General features: G+C 32.9%; 1 long non-coding RNA gene across 1 annotated transcript; it reads right to left on the bottom strand.

Annotated features, from left to right (window-relative positions):
* Positions 1–6,013: 6,013 nt before the first annotated feature.
* LOC124887389 lies at positions 6,014–9,115 on the bottom strand. The gene is made up of 4 exons (XR_007045025.1): positions 8,659–9,115; positions 6,698–6,853; positions 6,269–6,619; positions 6,014–6,188 (listed from the first exon to the last, which is right to left on the bottom strand). It is a non-coding gene; the product is annotated as an uncharacterized LOC124887389 (long non-coding RNA).
* Positions 9,116–11,033: the final 1,918 nt, after the last annotated feature.

Genomic DNA, 11,033 nt, shown 5'->3' with positions numbered 1-11,033 from the left:
AGTCGAGCGGTGTGGTGATTAGTTATCCAATGTATTCGAGGAAAAAGGTGAATACTACGATCATAAATAATGATGTACGTGTGTTAATGTACATGATGGATGTTGATACAAATGGCTTTAGGCCTATTTTAAGGATAAATATAGTTGAGAGGTCCTCTGAAGAATCGTTGAATTCATTACCACCTCACCTCGATGTTCGTCAGTCGACGGTGATTTGAATGATTACGAGAATGATGTCGATTATTCAATTAATATGGAAAATGATTTTATGCACATGAAAGACGTTTCATCGGACTCGCAAGATGATGAAGAAGACTATGGAACAGGATCACAATCAGGATATTTCTTCACCGACGGAACTAATTTCTATTGTGATCAAACATTCGCTGACAAGAAAGAGCTCAAAATGCTACTAGACGGAGCAATGATGAGGCAGTCTTTTAATCATTGTATGGCGAAGAGCTCACCAAATTCTTAAAGGCAAAATGCTTATCTTGTGGTTGTGGCTGGTCGTTGCAGGTAAGGAAGTAGAAACCTCGGATAGATTTTGCATATACAAGTATGTCGGGTTGCACACGTGTGGTGTTGAACATGCCATCAGCAGGCATAAGAGAGTATCATCCGAATTGATTGCTTCGCTATGCATAAGAGAAATTCAAAGGATTGTGTTTAAGGAGATGCATTGCAAAGCAAGCTATTGGATGTGTTGGAAAAGAGGTGTAATTGTAAAGAACATAATTCGCGGGATACTGGAGCATGAATATGCTTGCTTGTCGGTTTTTTTCCACATGGTGGATTTATTGAATTTTGGGTCTTTTTGCTCTATCATGGTAAATCGGATGAATGAATCGTTCGTTACTACTTTTTAGCATTCGGAGCTTGTATACGGCGATATGGCCACATGAGAAAGGTAATTGCCGTCGATGACACATATTTGTATGGCAAGTACGGGGGGAGGGGGGGGGGGATGTTGTTGAGTGCCATTGCATAGGACACCCAAAATTATATTTTTTTCAATTGTCTTTTGTGTCGTGGATAAAGAGAAAGATGTTTGTTGGACCTTCTTCTTCGAGACGTTGAAGTCTATAGTAGAAGATGAACCAGATCTATGTGTCATCTTCGATAGGCACATTAGCATTGCCAATGCCTTCTCCCGTGTTTACAGTCATGCACATCATGGACTTTGTATGAGGCACCTCGCTGAAATCTTTGTGTAAATCAACACTGTAAAGAATATATTTATCTATTCTACGCCACGACAAAGGCTTAATCTCTTGATGAGTTTAGCGAATATTTTGTAGAATTAAAGAATAATTGCCCCGAGGTAGCATATGTCCTTGAAAATGTGTTTGGTTCTGAGAAATGGAGTAGAGCACACTTTTCGGATAATAGGTATGCTGTGATGACCACAAACATCGCCGAGTTGCTCAACTCGGTGTTAATGGATGAACGGGGAGTACCCCGTATCGTACATATTCAATTCAATTGCTAGAAAATTTGGTGAAAATTTTAGGGAGCGGCATGCCTTTATTGATGGTAAAAACATTAAATTTGTGCCTTGTGCAGAAAAGATCATAAGGGATAATAAGAGTGTGAGCGATTCCTTGTATGTGACTAGTGCAAACGGGGGTCTTGATCAATTCACGATGTTCGGCAACAGTGTTACTGCCTAGGTCAATCTCTTGGAGAGGAGTTGTTCTTGTCGGAAATTTGACTTGGTGAAAATGCTGTGCGAACATGGGATGGAAGCTTTGCGAGCAATGTATGGCAATCGTGTAGGTTATGGTAACTCCATTTACGAGTACTCTCGCCGATTTATAAAGCTGAACTTACCTCCTCGCATACTCGGAAGCTATTAACGTTGTTCCTCAAGAGGCCGAATAGACTGTGCCACAAGAATTGCAAGACACTAATATTTCTCCACCCCCTACGGTCCCAAACTCGAAAAGAAGAAAGTCAAACGCATTAAGGGCGTCGGTGAGACATTCAAGTCCAAAAAGAGGAATAGGTGTTCAATATGCAAGAAATTCGGGCATAAAAGAACCACATGTAGCATGACTAACAAATCTTAGATAGGCTTTTTTTCTTCAATTGTAAAGCTACTGTTTCGGGGGATAAGTGTGCATTTTTGTAGAATTTAACGTTCAGTTGTAAACGACTTAAAGCTTTGTCTATGATAGACAACGTAATTCTATGGCATACCTTTCACACGGTCTATAAAATATTATGTACTGGTTATATGATTACTCATCAAACACGCTATATGGGTCTTTTTACCACCATATCTCTCCAATTGATGCATTGAATCATTATTTCCTGTTCCCATTTAATTAAAAGCTGCAAAAATGTCTGTTCTCATGAAAAACCGCTGGTACACGCTAGTAAGCCTTTTCTATTCCCACATGCATCGACTGACCATTGGACGGGAATATAAAAGGCTACCTTCTATAGGTTTATAAGTAAAGTGATTATTTTTATGTAAGCCTTCAGTTACCTCTAAACAAACATCAAAAACCCTCATCTTCTTCTTCTTCATCAAACTAAAATTATGCCTTTCCAGACATGTTCCATCTGACATGTTCCGCAAACTAAAACCCAGAAGGATACCCCTATACCCCATCAGACATGTTCCACTAAGACATTACGATCTCCTACTACTAAGGAATGATTTTGACCGTCTTTTCTATGGCCTGGGTCAAGACCGCATCTACTTAGAGCGTGAACTCCGTTGAATTGCTTGTTTCTTGAGAAAAATTCTGAAAAGGCTAGGAATGGAAAACCCTGACTAAATCACCCCCCAGCATCCCCCTAAAATATTTTTACGTTTTTATTTTTTATGTTTATAAATTTTGGTACGTGTTCATTGCAGAAAAAGTTTTCTTGGTAGGATTGTTGTTAGAAGAAAACTTCTTCTTTTTAAATTTTTTTGCTTATTCTGGCCGCTGATGACAATGTATGATTGTGCAATGAGCAGATATTAATATAAATATTTCTGCTTTCAAATTTTTTTTCCTTCTTTTTGGTTATTGTTGTTTTTTGTGTTTGCTTTTTAGCTTTATTAATGACAATGTAGATTGACTTGATTGAATTCACGTAGACTAATTATAGATCACATATATAGTTTATCATTGATCTTAGACTCCATCATACTTCGACCTAACATAGTAGTCGACCGTAGACCATATGAATCGATGGACCATCATGAGTAGCTTGTAGTTTGAAAGAAAATAATTAAATTTAAAAAAGTTTAAACAAATAATCACATGATTTGGGGCTTGTGAAAGAAAATAATTAAATTTAAAAATATTTAAACAGATAATAATATATTTTGGGCCAGTGAAAGAAAATAATTAAATTTAAAAAGATTTAAATAGATAAATCACGTGTTTTGGGGCTGGTGAAAGAAAATAAGTAAATTTTAAAAAGTTTTAAAACATAATCACATAAATTGGGGTGGTGAAAGAAAATAATTAAATTAAAAAATATTTAAACACATAATGACATGATTTTGGGATAGTTAAACAAACAATCTTGAACTGTTGGTGACACTTAATAGACTGTCATTGATGTTGACCCATGTCAAATTCATGTAAAAAATATACTTGTTCTTTGAAGGTCCATCGATTCACTTGGTCTACCGTAGACTTACACCATAAGGAGTGTATCGATTGATCTCCTGATTATTCATAGATCATAGAGTTCTATGTACATTGCTATAGACCATCACTTGGATGTTGTTTAAAAATAAATAAATAAATTAAAAATAAATGTAGTGTGAATTTCTACATATGTAAAAGAGTGTAAACAAGTCACATAATCATATTAGAGCTTATACAAATTAGAGATGGTGAATTAAGGAGTGTATGGATGCGTAGTGATCGAAACTAACAATATCCTAAGAGTAATGTTTGTCAAAGCACAAGTATGTTTTGAGGATATTGATTGTATTTGATGACTACCCATTCCACATACTCCTTCATTCACCAACCTCAAATCAAAAAAGTATGTGGAATAGATAGTGGTTGAACAATCATCATCCTCAAAACATATTTGTGCTTTGACAACCATTACTCTTAGGATATTGTTTGTTCGACCACTACCCATCTACACACTCCTTAATTCACCATCCCTAATTTGTATAAGATCTAATATGATTATGTGACTTGTTTATACCTTTTCATAGTGTAGAAATTCATATTACATTTATTTTTAATTTATTTATTCATTTTTAAACAACATCCAAGTGATAGTCTATAGCAGTATACATAGAACTCCGTGGTCTACTAATAATCAAGAGATCAATCGATGCACTCCTTATGGTGTAAGTCTACGATATACCAAGCGAATTAATGGACCCTCAAAGCACAAATATATTTTTTACTGTATTTTTTTAACATATCATTGAGGGTCCAGCGATTACGAGTGTCTACAGTGACTTTAGTATCTCTTTGATGACTGACATAGGTCATGATCTACGATAGTCTATTAAGTGTCACCAACAGTTCAAAAAATATAATTATTATTTCAACAGTAACAAACAGCTAGTTTTGTATTCCTTCAGTGTTAACACTTCTTTTTACTTCATATATAATGTCTTCCATCCCTCATTATTTTATTTCATCCACTTTAATTTTATTTTAAAATTCTACAATGTCTCAAGCATCCCAAATATTTAATTTTAAAAAGACTCTAATTTGTCATTATGAAAATGCGTCTGTCTTGAGGACGTCACGCACGGACTCAAATTCAGATCGCAAATTTTATAATTGTGCAATTACTAAAGTGAGTTGTGTATGTCTTTTTTATAAAGTTAAGTAAATTGTTATGTAATTATTTTTTTATAGGATATTGGCGCATGCTCGTTTTTTAAATGGCTTGATAAGGTATCACCTCCAAGCAGTCCATCAACGTTGAGTTCGGGACCCCAGATATCAAATTTTTATGACGTGACAAAATTTAATCTGCTACAAAGGCTTCGAGAATGCGAAGAAAATAGAGATTTTCTCATGACTTTGTTCAAAGAAGCCGAAGAGCAGAAGGATCACTTGAAAGTATTGCTACATGACAACCAAATGGAGAGGGATCAACTAAAATAAAAATTAATTTTGATCGAAGAAAGGGAGAATGGCCTAAAAATAATGTTATGTGCTATAATGCTAGTATTCGTTCTTTGAAAAAGTGTAACATGGATGTAGTGATATTGAATACATAAAAATACCTCTATTTTTCTGTAATATTAATACTGTATTTCATAGAATCATAGTTGATCAAACAACACATCAACTTAAAATCGAGTAGCATGATAATGATAGACTATGAAAGCAGTATACGATAGATCACATATGCGTTCTATGATGTCAACTATATACACTATCAATTATGACAACACAATGCATATTCAAATTTCATGCAAAATACAGTATGATAAAAGCAGATTCAGTGCAAAATCATATCAAATTTCATAAAATAAAAGAATGTTTGTCATATCCTACCAATAGATCCTTTAACTTTCATATTTGTCAAATAAAAAATATATTTATCATATCCTAACAACTGATCATTCAACACATTAACAATATTATCATTCAAAATGTCTTTTCCCCTATTTTCCTCATCAACACAAATGTGACTATTGATTTCATCAACGATATCCATGACCACATTTTTTTGGTCTGCTTCTTCTTTTTCTTCTTTCTGTTCTCCTTCTTCTTTGTCTGCTTCTTCTTCCTTTACATCTTCAGCTTCATCTCTTTTTTTTAAACATCTGCAACTGTTGCTTCTTTGTCATCTTGTTCTCCTTCTTTTTTAGTATCTGCAACAGTCGCTGCTTCTTTCTCAGCTTCTTTTTTTCCTTCACTTGCAGCAGCTGCTTTTTCCTTATCTTTCTTTTCTTCCTCAGCTTCTTCATTTTCTTCACCTACAACAATGGTTTCTTCCTTAGCTTCTTCTTTTTCTTCACCTGCTACTTCTTTCTCAGCTTCTTCTTTTTCCTTATCTTTTTCTTCATCTATTGCTGCTTCTTTTTAGCTTCTTCTTCTGCAACTTTTTTTTTCAGTTTTTTCTTGGCTCTTATCTTCTTCTATTTCTTCTTGTTTATCCCTTTTCCCTCTCTTGCTACAACAGTGACCAACTCATTCATTTTTTTTCTTCTTCTTCATTTCTCTCTGATTTCTAAAGGTCCATATGCACTGTGTCATCATATTACAAAGTGTTACTAATATTTAAAGTTGAAAATTCATTAACTAAATCAATTATTAATTGACATTACCTCGCTCATATTATCGCTCATCCTTTTTCTTTTTCTTTAATCTCTTATCTATGATGTAGGCAGCAATATCCAACATCGCTTTCTCGAGCATAGCAACACGCTTATGAAGATTCCCATCGACAGAGGTGCCTGCTATATCTTTGGAGATTCTTGGAGAAGCATCATCACCAATGCGTACTCCAACAGGGTTACTACTCAAATCTCCGTCATCATCACTGTCCTTATTTAAAGTAAGGACAGTCACCCTTGTAAATCTTTGTTATTATTTACCTCGTTCGTATATGACTTAAACGTAATCATGTAATCCATCTCCGTCTCACGAATAGTAGGGATGATGTACTGGTGCACATTCTACAAAAAATCAATTAACAAGTACATAACATTCGATACAACAATAGTATTATTGCATAATAAAAAATAAATTCATACCTTGGTAACTTTTCCTTTATGCTTGAATAGGTCGCCTTCGATTATCTTCTCACTTTTTGTAGTGTGCCATCTCAGGATGTGAAAAATGAGAAAGGGCTCATCCATTGATTTTTCAGCAAATTTTTCAAGATGAGGAAATGCCTCATAGATCCAAATCTGTAAGCAGTACAGTAGTGAAAAAATGACTCAGAGTCTATGACAGGGTATAAATAAAATAAGAATCTATGATAATCTCACTAAAGGGTTGATGGTAGATAGCATGAATGTCCAAAAAGTTTTGAATAGAGCATAGAATGCCTTCTGCTTCTCATCAAATACTTTTCTCTGCTTCTTTAGGTCACTTTTCTTATTTAGATAGTCCATGGTCAGTTGAAATGTCTCTTTTCTCCACGGATAACTCTTGAAGAAACTCAAAGAATCGACCATTCGAATCAGTTTTGTGTCGACAACCTTTGTCATATCTTTTACAAACAACATGGTGTGCAAGAACACAGTAAACAACACTTAAACTTCTATTCCTCGTTCTGCTTATTCCCTCTAATAAAGTGTAAAAGTTGATTGCCATAATATTTTTGTTTTTCGTCATCTTAAAGCAAAAATGCTCCCCGTTCTATAACACCTTCTTCAATTTTGATTCACTGGGATACGATGAGCAGTTCAACTCCGTGATCAAACAAAACTCCTTCAAGCCAAAACAAACAGGCTTATTGTTCACGCAGAACCACATCTCATGACGCATCTTATCATTCTTGACGCATCACAACAGCAAACAATGGACCACCTGCTCATTGAATTTGAGATGTTCCGACAGGTTTCTCAGGTATCCAAAAGAGGATCGCTTGAATCTTTTCTTCAAGTCCTGGTTGATAAGAACTTGCTTAAATTTTCGATAAGCAGCCATTCTTGATCTAACCAATATCTTTGCCGGGAAAGATCCAAACTCTTTCATAATAGTTCGAAGGTCATACCGCTCTACAAAAATGTACCTTGAACAAGTTGGCACAGACAAGGGATCATTATCCCCATCAACACTATTTTTCCATTTTCCTCACTATCACCACTAGCACTACACTCGACGACATCTTCACTAGAATCGATGTATCTACTTATCTCTTTTAACTTCAGATCTGATTTCAACTCTTCCTCTTTAATTTTCTTCCTTTTTGAGATATTTTCAATTGCCTCAATTTTTTTGTCTACTGCTACCAGCAGAATCAGATGCGCTATCAGCTTTGTGTTTAGCAATATATTTTTCTTAGCTATTTTCAACATAATCTACACCTACAGAATAAATCTGCCATTTTCAGTTCATACATCACAAGTCTACTGACAGAAACAACTCAATGCTTGAATGAAAAACCCCAAAAACTAAGAAATATCCCACCATTGAACAGTTCACTACACAAAATACCATAACTGTACCAAAATCCAACACGAAGTATCAAAACTCAACTATTGGTAAAAATAAACTATTGCTACAAATCAAACTAATTTGCTATTAATCTTTCAATTTTCACTATTTCACCAATCATATCTTAAAAGAATTTCATACGTCTAAAAATTGATTTCAATCTAGGGCATTCTCATTTCATAGATCACGGGTCTATGGACAGAAACATGTCACTGTTTGAATCAAATTGCCAAATAACTCTTAAAATAACAATTATCCCACTATTCAACACTTCATTGCTAAAAAAATTAGAAATAAACCAAAATTTTTTAACAAAAATTTCAAAATTCAATACCGTGAACGACGAAAAAATCTATCAAAAATATCGAGTAAAACATCAACCATTACTTCAAAATCAAACTAATTACCTATAAAATTCTCATATTTTAAGTACTTAATCAACCAAATTCAAAATAAATAAATAAATTTCCTACATTACTACGAATCGATTACCAGTGAAATCCATTAATTAAATGGATCTAAAAATAATCGAAACTTGATTTTCACTAACCTTATAAAGCAACGATGAGCCCTTAGCAGCTGGAGAAGAAGGAGAGACAAAAATGATGTTTTAGGAGGAGCTTGTTGGAAATTGCGGGAGTTGGAGAGAATTGAAGAGGAGAGAGAGTTTTTTTTTAATATTGGAATAAGTGGAGGGTGTTAGGTGTATTATATTAAATTTGCAAAGTTGTAAAAATGATGAAATGATCCCTTAGCTCACGTGTGGGCCCCACTTTTTCAATTTTTTTCCACTTTTTACACCCTAAACCTAAAAATTAAATGAAAAAAAAAAGTGAATATATGGCAAAATAGTTTTGCCAATTTTTCCCAACTTACTCGTACAATTTATAAATACCAAAAGCCTCATAGATAAAATGCTAAATCAATAGCTAAATTTTGATAAGGGTCCTACCTGCACTATAGCCTTATGATTGTGGCTATATTATGTTGTTTCTTATCCCAACCTCCCCGCCCCCTCGCCCCCCACCAACAAAAGAACTTCTGCGAAACAAGAAAACAAAAGATATCGGGAATATTTATCTTTTTATTTTATAACTACATTTCATCTCTATATCTGATCCACAATAGGGACCTCTTCGATGATTGTTTTCTCTTGGCTAGGTGGCTGTGGTGGCAATGGTAATATTCCTACATATCTATAGAAGATAGAAAAGATAAGGTTTCCTGCCTACATGGAAAAGGGTCTATGGATATACCATTTCTAACACTTTTTTCGCAGAATATATTAATATTATTGTACATTTTAAGTAGAATATCATCTTTTCTTTGTTCTATTTTTGAGGAGGCTGAGATTCTTAATGTGAAAAAAGAAGTTGAAACCAAATGAAAATAAGGAAAACATAATTCCTTTAAAAGGATAAATTCACTACCAAACAAAAAAAGATAAATTGTGTAGGTTAAGACTGCAATCTGTGGAGGTTTAAATCTTCATTATTTGCTATAATCGAGGCTTAAAACCTTCAAAAATTACAATTTTAATCTCCCATAATTTTTTTAGTGATTTTTTAATACCTTTCACACAACATAAAATTGAAGAAATTCTTGTTAGATGTTTAGATGTGCTTTTTTACACCATTAACCTAATGGGAGAATATGATTTCGTAGTTCATCATAAATGTAATTTTAGTAACATGATCTTTTTTTTTTTTAAAAAAAAAAAAGAGTACAAAATAATAAAATATGTCATTAAAAATACTATAGATAATCTTTGTTCGTCATTTTCCTATGTTTGAATTTTATGTGGGTTCATCAAATTATTTCGTCTAACCTCGATATAGTTCATGCTTTAATTTTTCTATTAATTATTCATCTAATTAAGTCTGTCATTTGAAAATGTCTCAGAGTATACCCTTCACATCTATGTATGGAAATTTGATACATCAAAATGTTCGTGAACTTCTTGAAGATATTTTTCATTATAAAAAATTGTTAATCATGTTAATACAAAATTGTGTTTTCAGTATTCACCAATTAAATCATTATTGTATAAAATGCCCCAATAAATTATAACAATAAGTAAAACGAGTTTTTTAGTGTTGATCAACAGTAATTGTCCCCCTAGGAAAAACAGTCTTTATTATTATTATTATTATTATTATTATTATTATTATTATTATTATTATATATTTCATCAATGCTTCTAAACGGAAACAACTTACATTATTTTCAAATAAGCAGCATAAACATGAAGGATAGTCTAAGTCATACTATTCTTAATGAATCTGATCCTAACATACCATTTTCTGGAATACACTTTATTCTTATTCGTTTCCTTTGTTTCAGTTCTTTTATTATCTAGTAAAGTTACCGCGCCTAAATTCGTATCCCCTACAATTGGTATCAGAGCTCATGTTCTTTAAAGTTACGGAAGTGGTATATATTTGTATTTATTTGATAAATTTATTAATTATGATTTATTTGATAAAACTAGATTTAGATATCCCCCAAAATATTATTTAGATGAATAACGTACAAAAATTACCAAAATATAAAGAATTAAAGCAAATAATATCTGAAACACGTAAAGAATTAAAAATAAGGATAAAAAGAATATAATATAACATAATTGCCGGAGTTAGTAAAAACTCAATAAATGCACAAAAATAAGAAATATCAAATTTAGAATCAACAATAGATAATCTAGAATATACATACCAACATGATTTATTAACAATTAAATAAAAATGAACAAAGAAGAATCTATAATAGATGAAAAAATATATGAAAACCATGAAGGATTAAAAATAAAAATATTATTTTCTAATCTAGGAACAAGGTATAAGAAAATAAGTGAACATTTATATTTAATGTTAGAAAAAGAAGAATTAAAATTAGAAGATAAGTTAGCAGCTATGGTAAGGATAG

This window comes from Capsicum annuum, chromosome 1, assembly GCF_002878395.1.
Source record: "Capsicum annuum cultivar UCD-10X-F1 chromosome 1, UCD10Xv1.1, whole genome shotgun sequence".
Lineage (NCBI taxonomy): Eukaryota > Viridiplantae > Streptophyta > Magnoliopsida > Solanales > Solanaceae > Capsicum > Capsicum annuum.
The sequence above is the reverse complement of the archived record's forward strand: the minus strand, read 5'-3'. Positions and strand labels throughout refer to the sequence as shown.